We start from the raw sequence: 25,188 nt of genomic DNA on the forward strand, positions 1-25,188 counted from the left end.
TTGGTAATGACCAGGTCTAGGATATTGGAGCCCCTGGTGGGGCAATGAATTAGTTGACCAGGGCATTGGAATTTATGAATCCCAAGAACCGTTGGGAAAAAGTGTTGGTACCCAAGTAGTTTTCCAAGTTAATGGCAGGGTAGTTGAAATCACCCAGTATTAGGGTGTTTGCTTGTATCTCAATATTTCCCAGCATGTTTAGAAAGGTGTAGTGAGAATCTTGGGCATGGTGGGGGATCTGTAGCAAGCTACAATTAGGATTACAGTCTTACCTAGTGTTAGTTGCACCTGGAGCATTTCAGTTGCATTGTGTTGGGCAACTAGCCTGGAGATGTGAATACCCTGCTGAATATGGACACTCCTCCTCCTTTAGTGTTTTGGTCTTGGTTTGGTGGTTAAAAAGTGTGGTAAGAGTTGTAGCCTGGTATTGCAGAGGTGCTCTCTGGAGTCTTGAACCAGGTCTCAGTTACTGCACAGATATCGATGTTCTCCATTTTTAGGAGTGCCTCAAGAGAGTGCAAATATAAGATTATATAATTGTAACATATCACAGTCACACACAAATCAAGGTTTGATCAAAATACAAGGAATAGCAAGAGTAAACCTCTTTACATTTTGTTTTTGTTGAGTTAAAGCAGAAATGGAACTTGCCTCCCCACCCCCAAAACAACAGGGAAATGACAGTGTGTACTAAGCATCGAATAACACATCAGGCAACTGTTATAAGTGCCTTCCCAAACTTTCTCACAAAATGTATACACAATTACAACAGAAAAAGTCATTTTATATAGTTGCCATTCACCTCTTCCTGTGCCCAACACTCCCCTAGAGGTGCGTATGGGTGATCTAAGAAGCCTAAGAGTGTCTTTGAGAATATAGAACATTTACATTTCACTGAAATAGCATAGACGAGTGTAAGAAAACCAGTCATAATAATACACTGCTGATGAAAGTTAATAATGCTGTGTATCTGAGAAAGTAAAATGTTCTAACAAAAATGCATGCGCCATTTGTGAACTTCTAAGAAGTGCATACAGATAAAAGTTCTATTTTCCAATGCTTTTTTATAAAATATTTTCCTAGGAACAAATGAACAAATTCAGTATGCAAATCAGAATTGTATACATTATCAAGATCAGAAGTTTTCTGAGAAGATAAATCCAAATTAATACCTTCTTCTGTGTTGTCCACATACACAACTCTCCTCATTGTTAGGTTCCCTAGCTTTATGGTTACCTTTTTATAGTGTAGATTCAGGCCTATGAGCATGGTAAAGATACAAATGAGGTGTGAACTAACTAGAATTGCTGAATCCCAAACTTTTGGCTTCATGTAGCAGGTATAAATTTAGTGCAATTACTATCTCACTGTTTGTTGCTAATGGATTACAAATGTGAGTGATTTTTGGGGTCTATTTTAAATCCTCAAATGTTTAAAAAAGTGAATGATGATTTATTGAACCCATGCACGTGAAAGCTTACAATCTCAAATGTTTAGAACAGTGATGTTTTTCCAAGGGAAAACAAATCATTCCACAATAAAAAAAAAATTTAAATCATTACATAAAGTGAGGGCTTTGTTCCCCACACCCCCAATGTACAGCCCCCCACACTCCCTACTTATGTATACTAACTCCAAGATCGCACTACAGTCACAAAAATGGCAAAGTAATGGAAGCGACCAAGCAATTTTTTTCCCAGGGAAAGAATTTTCTTATATGCTGTTTTGCAATTTTACCTTTTCGTGCTTTCAAGTTCGATCAAGACACATTCAAAAGAATGTGTCTTTGATCATTTAATAGGAACCTGATTTTTGGCAGGGAGAAGGAAAAAACAACAATTCAGACTCCCTTACCAGCAGTGGGTAAGTCACCGAAGTTACACTTACAAAATGTAGAATTAATTGTATCAAGGTTTTAAATGGAAGTGAACAGCACATATTTCTCATTTTTTGTTAATAGCCAAACTCCCCTGCCTTGTTGAAAACTGTATATTATTGCTATGTGATATTCTCATAAATGTTAAGGACAATGATAAAAAAAATGCCCTACAGACTGCATGTCTGAGATTACAGCACAGATAAGAGAAGAATGCACATACTGCAAAGAGAAGACAGAGCTACATTGCTGCAAACAATACTCATAAATGGTTGTGTGATCAGCCATTGCAATTAATACGTACTTAAGACATATGCAAACAACTGAGAGTGTACAAGTGTAATACGTCTTGTTAGTATTATGGATGAAATGGGACTTGCTTATAGGCACAATGATTTGCAGTCCTGCTGCAAAGCTGTTTCTGTGGCAAAGAAGGATAAGTCACCCTTACTGTGTTTTGTAGGTTAATTAATCTGACAATTCAAATCCAGAGTTGTGTAAAAATCTGTAATGTATGATAAAATGTATTTTATAATGTTGTTTTTTTTCTTCTTTCTTTTTTAATATTAATATTTGTGCAGCTTAGCCCAAACATGGTTAAATGGATAAATAAATGAAAGACCTTGTAATTTACTTCTATGATAAATACTGCATAAATTACACCTGTGAATCAAGTGTGCATTTAGCACTTAAAAAGCACAGTAGTCGAAGAGAGAATAAGGAATGGTACTTTCAAAAGGGACCAAATAGAGACAATATAAGTACCAGTCCAACAGAGCTGCAGGTAAAGTCCATAAAACTTTAATAAAAATAAGAAATAAAAGTAAGTGCTTTCACGGTATATACCGTGAAAACACTTATTCTTTTAGTTCTTATTTTTATTAAAGTTTTATGGACTTTACATGCAGCTGTGTCGGACTGGTACTTATATTGTCTTTATTTGTGTGTTTAGCACACCTGATAAACACAATGAACCACACAGTATAGACTATCTGTAGATAATGGTTCAAGTCCTACTTTTATCTTTCAATGATGAAACCTAATACATAGTTCTTAGAAGACTAATACAAGCTGAGGTTTCCTTGTCATGTTTACATGTCACTTACCTTTGCTCAAACATGGTCCAGACAAGAAGCAGACATTGTCAGTTTCAAAAAGGGTACATTATTACCTCTTTTGCTTTCCATCATGTAAACATGCTAAGTGGTGTTGCTCGATGGTCAGCAAGCTTTCGCAACATCTGCAGGTCCAGAACACCTACATACAGGAAGCAGACAATATGAATTTCAAAACTGATACATTGTTGCATCTTTTGCCTTCCATCATGCAAACCCACTATGGGGTACGGAGTGATGGTCAGCAAGCTTTTACAACACCTGCAGGTCCAGAACACCTGCAAACAGTAGACAATTTCAAAACTGACACATTCTATCATGTATAGTTTGCCACCTTGCAAACACACTAAGCAGCATTGAGTAGCAGTCTGCACAAATATACATAGTAATGAATGTGAAAATATACAGTTGCAGCCTAGTTGTTTCTTTGGCAACAGCTGTAAGTTAAGGGTAATAGTATAAGTGAGCCTGGGTTCTAATTCAGCAAAGGTAAAGATTTTCTTACTATGGTCCACTTCACTTTTATATAACAATTAACACTAGAAAAATACTTACACATAGAAATAACTATGTATAGCAGATGCATTGAGCATACTCAGGATAACAGAGATATATTACATGTCTAACTGAGGGTATCAGTACAATTATGGTTCTGCAATTACACATTTATTTTCTGAACTATTTTGTCACACACATACATAGTTAAATACTCAACTGTTTAACGTATATGTACAACTAATGAGCAGATCTTACAAACAAGGTCACAGATGCAATGAACAATCTGCACAGTAATGAATGTAAAAAAAATATACTTGTAGCCCAACCTTCCCTGTGGTAACTAGTATACAATTAGCACACTCCCAATTTTATTAATGCTTGTCCACTCAATTTTTAAAAATGTAGGACAATGTGCACATAATTATAAATAAAATGTATGTATAGCACTGGAGCTCATAAGAATTATGTGTGTGACTGACAGTATACCATCAATTACGTTTATGCAATTATAATTGTCTTTTTGGCCCTTAATGGACTTCAGGGTTCAATGATACTCATACACACATGAATGTAGAAAGCAGGAGCTTGTCAGGTCACACACATAAATGGCTAACCTTCACTCTGACATTTAAGTATAATTAATAAACAGGTTTGACAACCACTTCTTCCGTGGTCAAGAATGAAAAATTACCTATGTGGAAAATATATTTTCTCTGTTTTGCATAGGTTGGAATCCAACATTGTACAAATTAATTTTATCAGTGCATAAAGCCATACAATATTTGCCAGTCCATAAAATATATGCCCCCAGTACATGTCCGCAAAGTTAAATCAAATAACAGTTACAACAGTAACAAACCCATAAACCAGTGCCAACTGTCAGATTAACCTTCCCTATTTCAGAAACTACTTCCTCTCAGTTTGGCACCATTGTGCTCTGCTTAACATCACACAAACTTGGTTGGCATGGTTGTTTGGGTTTGCTCACTACCATTAAACATGATAACACGAATTAGCAGGAAAACACTGTTAACTGTTGTTGTTTGTCCTGAACAGACATGTCTGGTACTAGAATGGAAAGTGCCCAATTCAGTGCTCAGATTTGGGGTGTGAAGGAGCCCAAATTCTATACTGGACTCCTTGTAAAGCACCACAGCTGAAAGTTGCTGCATGGGGACTATACATGGTCTCAGTACAAATCTCAAACTTGGAATAATCTGGACATGGCTGTCTTCAGTGCAACTGGCATTCCACACACTGGAGAGCAATGTAGGCACCACTATAATGACCCCAAAATGCATAAGCAGGATGTACTTAACCAATGGCTGGATCAATTTAGGACTGCTGGCATCCCACAGTTGGTAAGTATACAGATAAAGATAATTTAAATTAGATAGAAAGCTGGATATAGGTAAGACTGTTATGCATAATGCTCTTATCTTTTTCTCTCCTTTATATTCTACAGTCAGCCAGGAGATGACAATGAACAAGGAAACCCATGCTGATCATTTAGAAAGACTTAGGGAAGCAAGGGGTATGTATGCAGCACAACATAAGCATTATTTTATCTAAAGTATTGCTCTTCTATATAGTAGTATCAAATTAAGCATGCATATCTTAACTGTGAAATCAAGTATTCATGCTTCAGTCTGTAGCTTAAGCCAACTGTTAGAGTCAATTGTAAAAAGATTAAATAAAACTTTCAACAAAATTGGCATATATGCCATGCTGTCTAATTAATCTCTATTATTTGATCAAAAATATGTGCAATATATGCATATTGTAAGGGTTACTTGGAGCAATCATCATTTACAATTTGTAGGGGTTAAAAAGTATACTTAATGTAAAAGTAGAAATAAATTATTTTATACTGTACTAATTTATTGTTTGTCAAGTATAATAGTACTAATTATCTCTATTTTGTCTTTTATCCCAGTCCTTAACTCTCTTTGTTATCTTGATAAGCGTGATCAAAACATTTTGATGTCATCAGTTTCTGACAACTCACAAAATTATTTACAGAACAGTGAGATAGGCCAACCAGTGTGGTTCAGCCTGCTCATGCTCCAACAGCTGCTGCAATGATGCCCAGCCCATCTGAGACCCAGCTTGGCATTACTGCTTCTGCAGCCTCTGCACTATGTGGGTCCTCCACATCCGGTAGCATTACCCCACCAGCTTTTGCAGTGGTACCCTCTGGGATCATTGGCAGAGGTGGGGATTTTATCACCCACCAGAAGATGCCAGGCATGGTGCACAAGGTCGTGAAAAACACTATTGGTGCATGCCTCAGGTGGATGAAGAATATGCTCACCAGAATGCTGTGCAAACAAAAATCTGAAGCACTCCAACAACAAGCTGAGAAAGGGGACAGTGATGACAGTTCTGGGGTGAGGACTAGATTCTCATCGTTTTTATATTTGATGGACATGGGCATCTGATGTCCCCTCCCTGTTCCCAATGATGGTGTCTCCTAACCTGTGTCCCTCCCTGTCCATGTCTCTGTCTTGTTTGTCCTGTTTGTCTTCATCTGCTTCATAACCTACCATATCTTTGTGACCCAGAAATACCTACATCCCTAATCCAACATTCTTCTCTTACTGAAATAAAAACTCATAAATGGACACCCCCCCCCAAAAACAAAATATCATCCATCTTCTTGACACACATTTGATTTAGTCTGATTGGCTATACAACATAATTGCATTGTCACCCATCTTTGTTGAAGTGGCAGCCCAAATTCAGTTAATATTCTGTACATATTCATTTTACACTGCTGAAGAAGCAGAGAGCTATGGTTTTTGCCTATCTCTCTCCTTGTCATTCCTATATTCCTTTCCCTTTGTTCTTCCTCCTGCTTGCCTCCCCCATTTTACCACTTTCATATCTTCCCTATTTTAACACCTTTAATCTGGTCAAAAATTAGAATCACACACCAAACACTCTTAAATAATAAATCCCCAATGAAGCCCTATACCTTTTGTCCTCTATGCTTGCATGGAGGTTAACATCGCGCACCAATGCCAAGCTATAACCAAATGGCTCTTCTCATCTTTTGGCATGACCCCATTTCACCACTTTCCAATCTACCCCAGTTTTACATCTTTAGTCTGGTCAAAAATTAGAATCACACACCACACACTCTTAAATAATAAAACCCCAATGAAGCCCTTCACTTCGTGTCCGCTGCATTTGCATGGAGTTTGACATCATGCACTAATGCCAAGCTAGGGTGAATGGCTCTTCTTGTCCTAAGCATGGTGTGGTTACCTCTGCACAATGCTGCTTAAACCTGTTGCATTAAGAAAACAAACAGTTAAAGTAGAATAAGACACTTACATTAAAAATGTAATTTAAATAACTATCTTATTTAGCCTGATGACTGTATCAGTATTTAAGTCCATACATGTACTGTTGACATACATCACTTGAATACTGTTTGTTTATATACTGTAATTCACTATAGTCATTCCTTCTCACATTTCAAATTATTATCACATGGAATTATTTAATCACATCATGAATACATATTTAAATTATTATATAGAGCTGGATTCAAGCACTACATCATCTGGGCTCAAAATAAGAACTCAGTGCTCTTACATGTGCTGTCACAGAATCAGTTAGGCCACAGGTATATTTCTTGCACTCAGTACTATCCATAGTCCTAACTGACATGCCTCTCCACTTAATGTATTTGCAGGGAGTAAAACAAACCAATAAAACTCTCATAATTTTTTCAATGAAGCAGAGGCCTACATTTGTTTATCTCTTAAATATGTGCAAATAAGGAAAGCAGTATATATATATATATATATATATATATATATATATATATATATATATATATATATTCTTTTTTTTTTTTGAGGTAATAGAACTTATGATACAACATTTCTGATATGAACTAGTTATGAACACCATATGAACGCCATAGTATCTGTTAGCTGTGTTGACCATAGTCAGTATCGATAAGTACTTCTCAAGTTCAAGTAAAAGTCCTTCAATGTGTATCTTGCATTAGCAAACACTTTGGTATGGAGCACACAAACCAGCCACTCAGCAATGCTCCATGGAAAGTGCTTTTTCGCATGTATTACTTATGTTTACTGCAAGGTAGTCTTCAACACAGTAAATTCCATGTAAAAGCACAACCAAAGTGAAGGCACATTTTAATGACTGAACACATATTTCACTGTAGTCATGTGTTACTGCACCCATGTACTTGAAACTTGGCATCTCAAATAACAAGTAACTTGTTCCGAAATATCAACTACACTACAGAAATGAATACCAAAAATGCTTTGTTACATACCATGAACACCTTTATACTGACAATACACATTCAGACTGTCTAGTACTTGTACTAATGTGGACAGCAATTATTCACAAATATGATCACAAAAATGTGTGTGTCAGTATGTGACAATTTAAGTCTATAATGTAGGCAACATACTGATAAAAAGCAGAAAATGCCTCATTTCTGCTACATGCATTTCTGACAGATGTTTGCATATAGTTTGTAAAGCTGTCTCTTAAAGTATACCTACACGTTAGAAACACAACAGGAAATACTACATTCACATTTTGCACACCAGTCTCATAACATGATAGGTCAACCAGATCATTTAATGATGATCTCATCATCTATAAAGATAACTCTGACAAGGCTAATACATACTTCAGAGATGTTGCAATCATCACATACTGTGTTTTGCAGATGGGAACAAATTAATTACATGTGTGAATAATTAACACAGCAGCCACATTATATGTGTGTCTCTACATATGTGAAAGTGGGCATAGTCAGAGGAACATCAGTCTGTATCCTACTATCATCATTCCTGTACCACACTGAAATTTAATTTCTTGACAGTAATACATTGCTACCCATCCATTTCATACAGGCCTCCCAACATCCACTGATAATGTCATCAATAAGTTGTCCAGCAGCACTATAAAAGTCAGACTTGTGCAGTGGGACTTGCGGTAAATACTGAGTTCTCTAGCTGGTGCATTTAAGTAGGAGTTCTAATCTCACTGCATTCAACTGTGTGTGTCATTTGAGCATAACTGTGTCTTTTACAGCAGTACAAATGTTTTGAAGGTTGTACATGCCTACACATCCATTTCATTCAGCCCTTCCAACATCATCTGCTAAGCATCCAGTGATGATGTCTTTCACTATAAATTGACAGCAATATTTCAAAAGTCATATAAGTAAAAATACTGCACTAAGCCTGCAGGCTAAAAATGTACTGTAAACTGTTTATTCAATAAAAAAAGATACACACAAAGTAAGTGCTTTCACAACATCCAGCCACTTCATCAGACCCTGTTGAAGCAACTGGATGTCGTAAAAGTGCTTACTTTGTGTGTATCTTTGTTGTGTTATTGAATAAACAGTTTACAGTAAGTTTCTAGCTTGCAGGCTTAGTGCAGTATTTTTTTACTTATTTGGTTCTTGTTTTCCTGCACTACTCTGTACCCTGCCTTCATTCGTTTTGTTCTTATTTCAAAAGTCATACCTGTGCTACGGCGCTTGCATTAAATACTGAGTTCTCTAGTTGGTGTACTTAGTTTGTTAGGTCATCTAAGCTCACTTCAATCAACCTGTGTGTGTAGTCAGAATATTGTAACTGTGTTTCCTGTAGTCAGAATTATAGCCCCATGCAGTACAAACATTTTGATATTTGAACATGCCTACACATCCATTTCATTCAGGCCTCCCAATATCTTCTCTCCAACAGCCAGTGATGATGTCATGTACTAGAAATTGTCCAGCGGCATTATAAAATTGCATTAGATACTAAGTTCTTTAGGTGGTGCACTTAGTGGTTCTAATCTCACTATTGTCAGTTGGGCTGTGGGTGTTCACTTGGTTGACATTTGAGAGAGCATTTTACACTAGTATGCAAGACACTTCTATTACCATCTTCTTCTCACCAGAGACTGCTGATGCCACTAAAAAAGCCAGACTTGTGCTGGCAACATGAGTCTCTATACATACAAACATCACTTTTGAGATATTTTTCAGCAAGGATGTAACTCCGCAGCCATGCCCTACACTCCTCCACAAAAGTTAACCTCAGCATACAATGATGCTATCATATTCCATAAAGTTCAATGTGACAGTGTTACAATCAGACATACGTGGTGCTACTGCCATGACATTGCATGGCATTCATATTCTATACCTACACAGGCGTAATGTTCAAATAAGGCCCAGTCTACTGCATGTGTGCGAGTGTGTGTGTGCATGTGTGTGTGTGTGTGTGTGTGTGTGTGTGTGTGTGTGTGTGTGTGTGTGCGTGTGTGCGTGTGTGTGCGTTTGTGTGTGTGGTTGGTGGTATATTATGGTCATTACATGATCTCTGTAATTGCCCTTCATTTCACTACCACTTAGGGGAACCTTTCATGTAAAACCATGTATCCACCATCCTCCTTTTTCATCTGACCACATGACATACTTCCTGCACAGGGTTGGAGGATATTCAAATTTCATAAACACATCATAAAGCAGAGTCCTTCCATGAGCCTCTGCAAGCCCATAACCCTTCAAACTCATAGCCCAACTCATAGCCCTTCAAAACCCACACCATCAACACCCACACATATCAACACTAAACCCACATATGCGGAGGCCCTTAACATTAACCTGCCCAAGCAAGGACCTCCGAAGCTAAAACACAAACAAACACCAGTCACAACCAAAGTGACACATAACTCACAACACCAGTGTGCCACCCAACAACAGCCCGAAAGACAAGACAATGTACCCAAAACTTTAGTCATAGGTGACTCTATAGTCAGACACACTGATGTCCCACTCACTAGGCTGAACAAGGAGAAAATTACAGTCAGCTGCCTATCAGGTGCCAGGATCCACCACATAATGCATGCACTCAAGTCACTCCACAACAAGTACAAATATGACTCTGTCATTGTCCATGTTGGAGTGAATAACTTGAGATGTACCTCCCTGGACTACATGAAAAGAGACATGGAAGAGCTCTTGGATCATGTGACCTAGGCAGGTATGACCCTAGCCCTGAGTAGCATCCTGCCTTTGCCCAGAATGATACCACGGTATAAGGACAAAATGATTGACTTCAACAATTGGCTAAGTTTCTGGTGTCATTCAAATGGAATCCAGTATTTGTCTGCCTGGGAAGACATGATCGAAAAACCATGATGCTTTGCCAAAGATGGTCTGCACCTGTCACCCCTGGGATTCAGGTTACTGGCTAAAGCTCTTGCCACCCCTATAGTGCCTTTTTTAGACAAGGTTCAAAGCACAAAACCACCACTGTAACAGTTACAAGCATGCAAAATCTGAAGGTAATGCTACTCAATGCTAGAAGTCTAAACCTTAAAATGTACTCTCTCGAGGCACTCCTAAAAATGGAGAACATCGATATCTGTGCAGTAAATGAGACCTGGTTCAAGGCTCCATAGAGCACCCCTGCAATACCAGGCTACAATTCTTACCACACTTTTCGGCCACAAAACCAAGACTGAAATACTAAAGGTGGAGTAGTGTCCTTATTCATCAAGGATATTCACACCTCCAGGCTAGTTTCCCAACACAATGCATCTGAAGTTCTCCAGGTGCAACTAACACTAGGTAAGACTGCAATCCAAATTGTAGCTTGCTACAGATCCCCCACCATGCCCCAAGATTCTCACTACACCTTTCTAAACATACTGGAAAATATTAAGATACAGCCAAACACCCTAATACTGGGTAATTTCAACTACCCTGCCACTAATTGGGAAAACTACTCGGGTACCAACTCCTTTTCCCAACGGTTCTTGGAATTCATAAATTCCAATGCTCTGGATCAACTAATCCATTGTCCCACCAGGGGCTCCTATATATTAGACCTGGTCATTACCAACATGGGAGATAGATGCTCCACACCAGTGGTCACCCCCTCATTGGTCAGGTCTGACCATAAGCAAATCACCTTTAACATCCACATCCCACCCCCACCCTCCAGTAAGGAAACAGTTCTCCAAAGCCAACTTCATGCTACTGAAGTCAGAAGTGACAAACTTCACAACACCCATGCAGACGGGATCTGGAAGTTCGACTGCAGAATCCTACACTAAAGCACTGTACGAGCACATCCACTCGTGCATGAATCATGCCATCCCAAATAGAACCACGATGCTCTTCTCCAAAAAAAGGAAGCCAATCTGGTAGTCCCCTGCTATAAACAAACTACACAACAGAAGGAAGAAACTGTTGCAGAAAAGAGGAAAATCCCAGGATGCAAAAAACTCCCTCACCAGCCTCAGTAAGAAGCTGAGATCCCTCATAAAATCCTCAAAAGCTAGTTATGAAAATAAAATTGCCAAAGATTCCAAATACAACCACAAGGCATTCTATAGTTATGTCAAGAATCTAAATGGCAATGCTCAGATCTGCTCTGAGCTACAACAGAATGGCATTAAATATACTGATCCCAAGGATATTGCCAATATCCTGGCAGATCCATTTAGTGCCAACTTCACCCCCCTCTCATCCCCTAAAGGGCCCATCAAAATACCAAAAGATTGCCAAATTCTGATAATCATGGCCACACAGGTAGAAACTGCACTCTCCAAAGCTAACAATACAGCATCCATGGGACCAGATGACATCCCAGGCTGTGTACTACATGAACTACAAAATGAACTGGCACCTCACCTAAGTGTCATGTTTAATCATAGCCTCACCTCAGGCTTTGTGCCCACTGAGTGGCGCACAGCTACAGTTATCCCACTCCACATGGGAAGATCCACCTTGGGTCCCAGGAACTACCGTCCCATCAGTCTGACAAGCCTGATCTGCAAGGGCATGGAACACATTATAATGGAACTTATAAACAAAGACACTGGCAACCTTCAAACACTGGACTCCACCCAGTTTGGGTTTGTGAAGGGCTGATCTTGTCTCCTGAATCTGATTGACTTCTTCAAATCAGTCTCCAGAGCTGTGGACGAGGGTAAGGCGGTCCACACAGCCTATCTGGACCTCTCCAAGGCCTTTGACACCATCCCCCACTCTGAAATCATAGATAAACTTACTAAGCTGGGCATAAATCCCTACATCACTCGATGGGTTGCCAACTGGCTTACTGACAGAACCCAGACTGTAAAAGTAGCCGACTCGAAATCCAGCTCCAGACAAGTGACAAGTGGAGTACCTCAGGTTTCAGTCCTGGGACCACTCTTGTTTGGCATCTACTTCTCTGAAGTACAGGCCAACACTAAGGGACTCTGGCTAACAAATTTAGCAGATGACTGCAAACTGGGAGCCATTATTGAATCCCCAGATGATGTGGATATTCTACAAAAGGGCCTTACAGAAACAGATGCCTGGTGCCAGAACCATGGGCTCAAGATTAATTCCAAGAAATGTATAGTTATCCCTTTGGAAAAAAAACATGTACCCATGAATTGCCACATAGGTGGCAGGACAATAAACATCGAAAGTGTGATGAGAGCCTTAGGGACACAGGTGGACAGTGGTCTCACTTTCGATAACCACATAGCCACAACATTCAGGAAATCCTTCTATGTGGCGCACCTCATCACTAAGGACTTTTCATCCAGAAAAAAGGAGGTCATTGTCCCACTGTACTCATCCCTCATTAGACCCATTATAGAGTATAATGCCCCATTTGGTATGTACCTCACAAGACATCTGTAACAGCTGGAAAGGCCACAGAAATACCGCACTAAAAGAATCACAGACCTAAAGCAGATGCCATATGCTGACCGTCTAAAAAAACTCCAGCTATACTCTGTGGCATATCGTCTACTCAGAGGCAATCACTGCTTAACATACAAGGCCATGTTAAACCCTGAGCTGTTGGACATGCTCCACTTAAAGAAATCCCAATCCCTCAGAGCCACACACTCCAGGGATCTAAACCTTATCATCACAATGGACAAAACATGCTGGAGGGATAGGTTCCTGACCAGAGACTCCCCATACTCTGGAATAGACTTCCCATACATTTCAAGCAGAGTGCCTCTTTGGCCCTCTTCAAAAGGAACCTTGATGATTTAATGGGAGATAGGAAATTCACCCTGGGTATCATGTCAGTCACCCTGCTAGACAGGGGTCCAGAGAAGTAAATATTGTGTGAAGAAATATCCAGGGAATTGTCATGGCTAGGCTTGCATAGGCCCTAAGGCCAATAGCCTAGTACCAACCTATGAACCTATGAACCTATAAGCCATCTCCAGACCACTACATGTGTGATTGCTAATTCTGTCATGGTGTCATGCACATGTACCATTGGGACAGTGGTCGTATGTAATACAATCTATCAAATATACACATATACACAATTGTCTTACTATCTTTTTTAATATGGATATAGGGAGTTTGCTTTCAATGGGATATTAATAGCAAGAATTTTATGTGATGTTGGCCATTAGCCTAATGATGTCACATGACCTTATGGACAGTTGACATGACACTGCTGCTGTCACTGACATGTGCTATATTTCTGTGCAGGAAGTATGTCATGTGGCCAGAAGGGGGTGGGAGGCTAGCACAATGGTTAGGGTGTTTACCTTGCAGACATAAGGTGCAGGGTTTGATTCTCACATGAGGTAATTGGCTAGGCTTAAAAGTATTGCCCACAAGGGCAGTTAGCCTCGTACTAGTCTATGAATCTATCTATGAACCTATGTGGATGTACAGTATGGCTACAAGATGGCATTATAATCTGTGATGTGAGCTAATATATTGATGGCCATTGTTACCATTTCATTACTTGCTCTTTCTATAACAGTTGTAGTAATACATCTCCTCAGAACTGCTGACATGGTATGCTACACTTGTATGAATAATGCTGGCTTATTAGGACATGTGCTGTTGTAGTTGAGCAGATCAACCTTCTATATAGTTCACATTCCACCATCACAGTGACATGTGCAGTATGGCACTGATGTGCCATCATTAAATTTTCTGTAACAGACATCAATATAAATGTGTATTTATTACATGGTCAGACAAGTCATGTTCCAAACACATGTTGTTATACTGTGATATATGCTGTGATATACAGAACAATGTATCACATGGTTGGATTCAATTGCAACCTTGTTGAATTCATTATATGTGCAGTTGTGTTGCAATTCCTAAGAATCATTGAGGTGGTCAGCAGCATCATTGTGTGACTATTACCATTTGTGTCAGGAAATGTTCTGCAATAGCCGCAAACAACTGATCAGTAATGTGTCCTCAGTCACTCAGTCATAGCTTTCCCCATGAAAGACATCTATAGGCATATATTGTGCAACTGATGTAAGTATGTAACACTGGTACAGTTGCATGACTGTGGGAATAGTACAAGTGTGTTTAATGTGCTAAATGACCAAGGTTGTATTTGGAGGTCTTTTTACCAATAATTTATTCCAATAAATGTGAAATGTTAAGAGTAATATACAACTAAGCACAGACCTGTATATGAATGCCGCCAGACATACCCAGCCACAGAAAATAGACAATCTGCTAGCTGACAGTTTGTCTCACACATCACTCCTATGTTGAAACTGGCCATCAGCCAAAGTATACATGCAAACATTACTCAGTTTTTATTCTTAGGAGGATAATAACACAGAATCAATGGGCCCTGAAAACAACACAGGTTACCTGTAGTGTAACTTAAAACCTGACCTACCAGACACAGTTGGATTCATACTTCAATGCAGCCTTCAGATAGCCTATATTCTCATAGAAGGGTGTACAACAACATGTAGCCTTCGGACTGTGGCATCCGTCACCTGATGGATGGAGTTATAGACCCATCCTGACTCTCCTCATCTGTGAGGTAGGTCAAAGAGTCATCATGGACCTTCTCTAAAAGGAGACAGGTAATATACTGTTTACCAAACCCATGTTTGATTTGTTAAGGCTACATCATGTCTGTTACATCTGTTCACTGTCTTCAAGAAGGTTACCAAAGGTATGCATGATAACAACACTATCATCCTGTGTAACACGACCTGGCCAAGGCATTTTACACAAATCCACAGTCGGATATTAGAGAGAAACTGTCACAAGTGGCCATAAACACCTATGTCACCAACTGGGTAGACAACTGGATCACATGTGTTATTGATAAATATATTGCAGTGTATGAAGTCACCTCTGTCTAAAGTCCAGTAACCAAGTCTGTACCCCAGGGCTCTGTGCTAGGCCCTTTCCTGTCCATTATTTAACTCTCAGACATCAAAACTGGCTTACGCATCCTTTCTCCAACGGGCTTTGTGGAGGACTCCAAACTGTGGGCAATCATCGAATCCAAGTGTGGTATTAGTATAACGGAGACAGTATCAGCACACACAAAGGATTTCTGCCACAGCCATGGGAACATGATGAATGAAAAAAATCATGTGGCAGTATAAGTTTCATTATGAAAGCAAATACACAAGATAATTACAATATAGACAGCACATCCCTATGAGCAGAACAAGTGGTGTGTGACCTGTGTACTCAGGTAGATGGTATGCGGAACATCCACCAGCATGTGTCCACAGTGGAGACCACTCACTTGTTTGCAGCACAACTCCATAGTATGTGTGGGACATCCACACAAAGGTCATTATAGCTTCATTATTCTCAGCCCTCGTCATACCAGTAATTGAGTACAATGCACTCTTTTGCATATACCTCTCTACATATCTTCCAGGAATGTACCACTTTTGCCACAGTGAGCTCCCACACATCTTATTGGCCATATCTAAGCATTATTTTTGGTGTATAAAGATTAGGGTTTTATGGTACAGACCTCCCCTTCAGGTGTTATATAAGATGCATGTGTGATACTGTTCCTGTGATGCACAAAATAAATACATAGCTAATTGACAACATTAAAGGCATGTGTTACATTCATGAAAGTGCGGAGTGTGGCATACATATACCATCCAAACCCATCAACAAGCCAGGATTGTTTGCAATTGCAAATGCTGGTGCAACAGTGTCCCTCCTAATAACTACAGCATGCACACATTCATTTTTGAGGAAGGTGTGTTTGATTCTCTCATAGCTTACTGACAAATCATGACAGTTGTACAAGTATATTGTTGCAAAACCATCTATAATCGCTCACATTCACATATGTTATGTCAATGACTGACGTAGATTAATGGTGGCATTATGTTGATATTGTCCATGACTGTGGGTGCTTCGGTCTACTGTTGTCTATGAACCTGTTGCTATGTGTCCCTCTTGGTTGAGAACTATGCTGACATTGCAGTCATATTCAGGCAACTCCTTTTCCATAGCTTCACAATATGCATCTAGGCCCTATCTTCCCCTTTGATTGAATTCATGATATTCATTGATATAATTCATGTATGTGTCCCTTTTCAATACACACACACATCCCTGAATAATTATTTATAATGCAGTCTATGTACTCTTGCTAATCAGTTGCAAAACTTTTATTCAGCATGCCAGAAACAGGTTTGCACACTACTGTACACTGAATAAAAGTTCATATAAAGTGATGGAACTGTATGTGTTGCTTTATATTAAACTCTGGTAGTCATTGTGGCTTTCTGCACAATCCCACAGACCTAGTTTTCCCATAGGTAAACAGATTTGCTTGCCTGCATGTGTTCATGTTGCTTTACATGGCTTCCTGGCCAGCAACACTGTAGTAGGCCACAAAACCGCTCTTGTTTTCATGTAAGGGCAATGCATGGCATGTATATGCAATTAACACTTGCTCATTGTGAAAACACATAAACTGCATATAGCCCTCACACTAAGCCTGCATGAAGTTTATTGAGTCCCCAGGGCTATTTTTAATAAATATGCTATTTTTAAATTTTTGCATAATAATATCATAACAACACTTAAAACAACACACTGTTATCAGTAGATTCCCTAAACATTGCTGTGTATTGCATGTATCTGCCACATGTAATAGCAATGGATATTGTCTGCAGCAATGGACATTAATGTGTGAATTAAGAAGTGATCCTTTGTAATAAATGGTACAGCACTATATGAGACTGCAACAGGTATGCCCATGTGCAGAGGAACTACTGCACTGCAAAGTCTAGCATCAGTGAATGAGGAAACTGTCACTGTGATTTTGTTCACATACCAAACAATACATGTCAAATCCAAGACGTTTCTCATGATCACTGTCACCATGATATTGACATGGAAAATTTTGTACTACCATGAAATCCTGACATGCATGCATATGTGTTCTTGCAAACTATTAGGGGGTAATACTGATGTGTTGCACTGGTACCACTACACTATAGCTGTATCTAGGATACAATTGAACTTCATAGGGTTATAGGTGCATATGAGAGTACTAGGCTAAAGTCCCAAGATCCCATAAAAGCCTAGCCACATTTAACTTGAATTGCACAATTTTCAATAGCTATGTGAACAATGTTCACACACGGATGTGCCTATTCTATGTTATCTAATAGCAACTGCCTCTATCCATGAGGGACATGGGTGCAACAACAGGAGTACAATCATGGTTAACCATCCATTGATCTAGGTTGCACTTGAAGAAGGTCAGGAAAGGTTTTTGCTTTACTTGAATGTCAAGCATGTTCCAGAGAAGGGTGAGTATCTGAGAGATGTATCTGTCTCTCAAACATGATTTATTATGTCAGAGGCTAGGTTAACATCCTTGGAATATGTGACACTTCTGCAGTTTGTGTTATCAATGTGCAACATTTCCATCAGGGCCAGACTGAAGGGTGCTCTGTGGGCCAGACACAGATTGGCCCTTATTAGGCTGTTGGAAATATAATGCAGTGATAGGTCTTTCAATCTTTCTGCATATGGCTTTTTGTTTACACTGTGTATCTTCATTGTGCAAAAACTCTGGGATGCTCCAGTTATTGCAGATGTGTGGTGGTGTACATGCAACAAAAGAGTGAATTCTACTAAATTACTGGTGTGGCGAGGGCTGAGTAGAATGACATTATAATGTCCTTTGATATGGATTGTGCCACATAAAAGGGATTTGAAACCACTTTGGACAAATGGGGGTCGAAATTTCGATTGCTATCTAAATGAGTACCTGGAAAACATACCACTGGATGTATTCATAGGGGTCTACTGTCTATATAGCAATTACCTTGGATATTTGATTTCCAAAATGGACTAATTATGCTTTTGTGTCATTTAGTTTCCATAGCTCTAGCACCGATCACTTTTGTGCATTAATACTTTCTGCAGTACATCAATAGTGTTTACTTTCAAGAAGGGAATAATTATTCTTTTTGTTGATCTCGTGTGTCTCCATGGCTCTGGCAACAACCATGTGTGTGTATTAATACTTTATGCAGTATATCAACAGCATTCATGGATTCAATTATTGTCCATATTTTGCAGTCATCCACAAAGTCAGTAATACAAAAGTTGTCTATGTTTCTTTTATCTTCTAAAAAGTAAATACCAAACAGGAAAGGGCCTGTTATGGCCCTAGTCACTGTCCTCTTGCTAGAAGTGAATTCACCACTTCAAAAGTATGTGCCCTGCTGGTGATCCATTTGCTTAACCACCTGATGATGTATGTGTTTAAGTCCAGCTGGGACAGTTTCTCTGTAATACCTCAGTGTGAATTTCTGTCAAGTGCCTTGGTCATGTGTAATTAGGTGGGATGCACAGTCTTTCACTCATCCATGCCTTTGGTGATCTTCCTGAAGAAGTCATACAGATTTAACAAACATGATGTGGCCTTAACAAATCAAAAATGGTTGAGTACATAGTCAGGAGATTGTCTGTGTCCTTTTTGATAAGGCCCATGATAATTCTTTTGATTGCCTTACAGATGAGGTGAGCCGGGCTTATGGGTCTATAATTCTCTGGGTCAGGTGACGGTTCCCCCTTGTACAGCTGGATGACTGCTGCTATACATCCTTCTGCCAGAACACAGTCAGACTAGAGGCTGTGGTTAAGTAGAGATCCATCTCTGTCTGCTAGGTCAGGTTTTAAGTTATTGAAAAGGCAACCTGGGATGTTGTCAGGCCCATTGATGCCATGTTTTAGCCTTATAGGGCACACAGATGAGCTACTCTTTTGAGAAAATAAGCTGAGTAATGTTGGCATGTATACTTTGGGTGATGTCCAGTGTGAACAGAATAGTGAAGCTTGATCCAAATCTGTCAGCTAGTAAACTGTTGATGGCCTCACAATGCTGCTGGTGCCCACCTCAGTAATCCTTGTGAACAGCAACACAGCTGTGCATATAATGAATTCACCAAGGCTGTAACTGAATCTCACCTAATTATATCATTATGTATATCACAGCATTACAACACTTGGATGAAGCAAGACATCTGTGTCCATGTAATCAGTATGACATTATATTGCTGTATCTCACAAAGCATTTAATGATGGTAGATATATAAATGCACACCTATGACATACTGAACGCGTCACTGTGATGGTTGAATGAGAACGGCATAGAATATAGATATACTCCACTGCATAAACACATGCCTTAGTAATGCAACAATATACATAGCATCATCATATGTCAACAGTTCTCAGGAAACATATCAATATTTTTTATGAAGTAACATGTAATCAAATGGCAGCAGCATCCATTAGTACATTACCTCAAATCACAGATTGAAGTACACTGTTGTAGGTCTACCTTACATGCACACCTTCACATAGCACATGTTGATGACAGCAACATTGATATGTGCAGTGTTTATAAGGTCATAGGACATCACTAGGCTTAGGGCCAGCATTAAATATAATTCCAGCCATTATAATGGCATTTAAACAAAAAACAGATATATCTCTAGGATGGAAAATATTAAGGATATGTGTATGTGTGTATATGAGTTTGATCATATTACATACTGCCTCTGTCCATATGTGACATGTGCACCACCACATGAGAAAATTAGCAGCCACACATTCTGTTCTGTAGATGTCTTGCAGAGGAACATGGGAGGACTCTGCTTCATGTTGTGTCTATACATCTTTGAGTTGATAACATCCTCCATTCTTCTACAGAAAGTATGTTATATGGACAGCCAGAAAGAGAGGATGTTGGCTTCATGATTCTATGCTAAAGATTTGCCTGTGCGGGACTTAATTGAAAAGAGATTCCAAAGATCATACAGTGACCGTAATATACCACTAACCACACACAGAGCAGTTGACTGAGGTCATATTTGAACATTAAACTTTAGTAGGTATAGAAGCTGGATTCCATATAATGTAAGGCTAGTACCCCCTCATATGTTTGACTTTAAAAGAGTAATGTGCTCTTTATAGAGGATGATGGCAGCACTGTATGCTGAAGAGAAGATGTTTGGAGGCATGTCTGACATATTAAACGTGGATTCACATCTCTGTGTAAAATTGTCTCCAAAATTATATTTCAGGAACATACTCTCAAGTTGACTGATGTGAGATTAGATCTCCTAAGTATCTTGTTAAATAAGCTTAAGAACATAGTACTTAATATCAGCACCACAGCACTTGCTTTACTTTCACACTATCAGACTACATGTCATAGAACATGACATCATCAGTGTTTTCTGAGAAGAAGATGTTAGTAGGAGTGTCTCACATGCTGCTCTAAAATGGTCTTCACAATGACAGCTAACTGAACACAAACACACAAGTTGACTGTTGTGAGTTTCAAGCACCTACCTATCTACAGAACACAATACTTAGCACAACACCATGGCACAAGTCTAACTTCCAGAGTATGAGATTGCACTTTATAGCACGTCATTATCAGTGTGTTTGGACAAAGAAGAGGTTAGGAGAAGTGTCTTACACACTGCTCTAAAATAGTCTACACAATGACAGCTAACAGCACACCAACACACACACACACACACACACACACACACACACACACACACACACACACACACACACAAAGATATATACACACACACACACCACACACACACACACACACACACACACACACACACACACACACACACACACACACACACACACACACACACACACACACACACACACACACACACACACACACACACACACAAGTTAACTGTAGTGAGTTTTGAGTCCCAACTTAAATGTTTACAAATCAGAATACTTAGTATAAGCACCACGGCAAAAGACTAACTTTCAGAGAATTAGATTGTACTTTATAGCACATGACATCAACACTGTATGCTTGTGAGAAGATGTTTGGAGGCCTGTATGAAATGGCTATGTAGGCATGTACAATTGTAAAAATTGTTGTTCTCCATGAGACTTCATTCATAATAGTAGGATATAGATGCATGTTCTTGTGACTATGCACACTAGACACACACACACACACACACACACACACACACACACACACACACACACACACACACACACATATTTTGTGATCAGCATGCATGTGAGTGTTGATGTATGTTTGCTCATATTGTGATGAATTGATGTCCACAGTAAGACACTTAAAACAATCTCAATGTCTACTGTCAGTATGAAACTTTTAAGTGTCAACACATTTGTGCTATTTTTTTATAGTGTAATTAACATTCTGCCTGTTACTGACATATCTGTTTTCAAGTGCATGGGTGCAGGGCAAACATGAGTCTGGGAAAATATGTGTTCAGTCAGTAATAAGTCTTGGCCCTTTAGCTATGTTTCTAAATGAGTTTTGAAGGGAAGAAGAATAATTGGGAAAAACTGTAGTAGCACATGCCAAACACCTCTTTACATAGCACAATGCCGAGCAACTTTTTTACTCAAATAATTCCAAAGCGTTTGTGTGTGCAAGATTCACATTTTATGAATACAATTTGAACTTGACAAATAGTCATACATATATGTTATGGGAGAAATAGCTAACAGACACTATGGTGTACACATTGTAGTTTATATTGGAAATATTTTAGCATAACGTTTATGACATTAAGAACTGTTGCTATTGTCTTCCCAACTTATTTGAAGTTAAGCAATTAGTAAGCAAGGTTGTCTGCTTAAATGGGAAAAAGTGATCTGTCTATTGGTTTGCCTTCCTCAGAGCAAACACACTAAGTGGTTAGGTGAGCCATCAGCACTTTAGCTAGTACTGACTGTAAGGAATACACTAGCTTCTTAGCTGTCCTTGTGGCAGCAGGTGTAAGAGCAATGATCTTTTGCTACAGCACAGGGTTTGAATACAGGTCAATCTAAATTTTTTACACATGGTGTCAGGATGGCATTTTATAAGTAAATGTGATAATTCCTGAAAATGTGAGAAGCAATGACTACAGTGATGTGCTATATAAAAATAAACAGCAATCAAGTGATTTATGTCAAAAGTACACATGTGGATTTGCTTTTTTATACATACAGCAGTTCAAATAACTGCTCAAATAAATGTTTCAAAGTACTGGCTTTACTCTGCTTTAACCTGCTGTTCTTTGAGTGCAGCAAGGTTAAGCAGGATTGTGCAGAGGTAACCACAGGACATGAAGTACCATTCACTGTCTCTCATTGGTGCACAATGTCAAACTCCACAGAGGACAAAAAGTGAAGGGCTTTATTAGTAGTATATTATTTATGTGTGTCATGTGTGATTCTATTTTTTGACAAGAATAAAAGTGTGAGAATGGGATAGATAGGAAATTGGTGAAATTGGGGGCTAGCATGGTGAAGAACAACAGGAAGAAATATAAGAATGTGCAGGATGGAATTAGGAAACAACCATAACTATCCACTTCTTCAACTGTGTAATATGAATATGGCACAATCATGTGGTTTAGCCAATTGGACTGAATCACATGTGTTGAATTACATGTGCAAGGTAGAGAGTTTGTACCAGTTTTTTATTTTATTTCAAAAAGATAAGAATATTGGGAAGGGATGCAGGAATGTCAGGGTCAGGTAAATAGGGTAGTAAGGAAGGAGGTGCAGACAAACAGGACAAATAAGACAGACACAGGGATGGTGAAGGACATAAAAGGTTGGGAGGACACCATGACTGGGTTCAGGAAAGTGAAAATGGGGGAGCACAAGGCCATCAAGCATGGGGATAGTGAGAGTCTAGTCCTCACCCTTAGAACTGTCATCACTGTCCCCTTCCTTGGCTTCCTGTTGGATTGCTTGATGTTTGGATTTTCTTTGCATTGGCATAAGCAACTTCTTCAGATGGCTCAGGCATGCATCAGTGGCATCTTCTAAGATCTCACGCACTTTGCCTGGCAGCTCCTGGCAGGTGACAAAATTCCTACCTCCACCAATAATCCTGGAACATACCACTGCACCAGCTGCTGGCGTAATGCTACTTGATGTTGAGGAATCAGGCAGTGCAGGGGCTGCAGAGGCAGTGCTGCCAGTTTGCATCCCAGATGTTCTGAATGTTGGTGTTGCAGCCATTGGAGGCATGGCAGGCTGAGGCACAGTGTTTGGCCTACTTTCCTGTGCTGGAAATTATTTTGTTGATTGCTAGAAAAATATGACATCAAAATGGTGTGATCACACATATAAAAATAAAAATGAGAGATAAGGGGTGGAGTAAGAAAAAAAAAAGAAAAAAAGATAATTATAACCATTATATGTCACATACAATAATTTAATGCAGTACAAATATATTTTTAATTTGACATTAACTATACTTTTTAAAAATAATAAAAAGACTGAGAATTGTTCAAATTATCTTTGCAATATGTATATATTGCATATATGCTTTTAAAAATAATACAGATTAACAATATGGTATTTATGCCAGTTTTGTTGAAATTAATATTAAATATTTTTTTAATAGTATGGATTTGAACCCAAAACATCTGAAAACACTATTGCACTTTACTCCTAAGATTATCTTGAGATACAGAATAAAGCATACATGTTTGCTTTTACAGTTAAGATTTGCATTCTGGTAATGTATACAAGAGCAATAATTTGAATAAAATAATGTTCATTTGTGCTGCATACATAACCCCTTGCTTCACTTAGTCTTTCTAAGGGTTCAGCATGGGCCTCCCTGTTCACTAAAATCTCCTGAGCAGCTGGAAAATAAATAAGGAGAGAAAAAGAGAGAAACATTATGCATACCACTCTTGGCTGTCTTCAGCTTTCTTTATCAGTTAAATTATTTTTATCTGTATACTTACACATCTGTGTGATATCAGCAGACCTGAACTCATCTAACCACTGGTTGAATGGTTATTGCTTGGGACCTTTTGGGTAACTGTAATGAAATCGGCATTGCTTCCCAGTGCATAAAATACCAGTCAAACTGGAGACAGCCTCGGCTAAACTGTTCCAAGCCTCTGATTTATATTGAGACCCAGTATAGTCCCCCTACAGCAGCCTACACCTGTGGTGCTTTAAGAGGAGTACAATGAATATTTTTGACTCTTCTACACCCCATCTTTGAGCCCTGAAATAGGCACCACCATTACCAGTTCCTGCCATATCTGCACAGGCCATCGAACAACAGTTAAAGTGTTTTCCCACCAATTTGTGATATCATGTTAATGGTCAGTGTGCAACCCCCCACAACCATGCCAACTGCATTTGTGAGATGGTGCACACAGAGCAACATTGCCAAACAGAGAGGAAGGCAGATTATAAGGGTAGTGTGACAGCTGGCATTAATTCATGGCTTGTCTGCTGTACCTGTTAAATGACTTGACTTTTGACACATGAATTGGGGATATAAATTGTATGACTTGACAGATATTTTGTGGGGCATTACATACTGATAAAAGTAATTTGTA

The sequence above is a fragment of the Protopterus annectens genome, chromosome 5.part1, assembly GCF_019279795.1.
Source record: "Protopterus annectens isolate FY-2018-M chromosome 5.part1, PAN1.0, whole genome shotgun sequence".
NCBI classification, from domain to species: domain Eukaryota; kingdom Metazoa; phylum Chordata; order Ceratodontiformes; family Protopteridae; genus Protopterus; species Protopterus annectens.